Raw genomic sequence first — 352 nt, forward strand, 5'->3', positions numbered from 1 at the left:
GTACAACTCCTTCTCGTTTCACACAAATGGCCCCTGCCAGCCCCATGGCTGCTCCAGCAGCAGGCGACAGTGTAGGCCCTCCTGCACTCCTCCTCCCTGCAAGGTGGGGGTGCTGAATAAAGCCTGAATAACCTGAACTTCTACTGTATTTATGATGCTGATGAGAAATCTAATTGTCTGTGGCTTGCCCTGGCTTCTAAAAATCATTGTCCCATCCAGGAAGAGCCAACCTTGTATTTTACAGGGTAAGGATAATGAGGAGATGGAAAGGAGAAGGTAGTCTGCAGCACTGGTGCTTCCTTCCTCAACTTGGGACTTGGTGGCTCAAAGGTGAACACATGGCATCATTAAA

The sequence above is a fragment of the Pygoscelis adeliae genome, unplaced genomic scaffold, assembly GCF_000699105.1.
Source record: "Pygoscelis adeliae isolate BGI_AS28 unplaced genomic scaffold, ASM69910v1 Scaffold30, whole genome shotgun sequence".
Taxonomy (NCBI): domain Eukaryota; kingdom Metazoa; phylum Chordata; class Aves; order Sphenisciformes; family Spheniscidae; genus Pygoscelis; species Pygoscelis adeliae.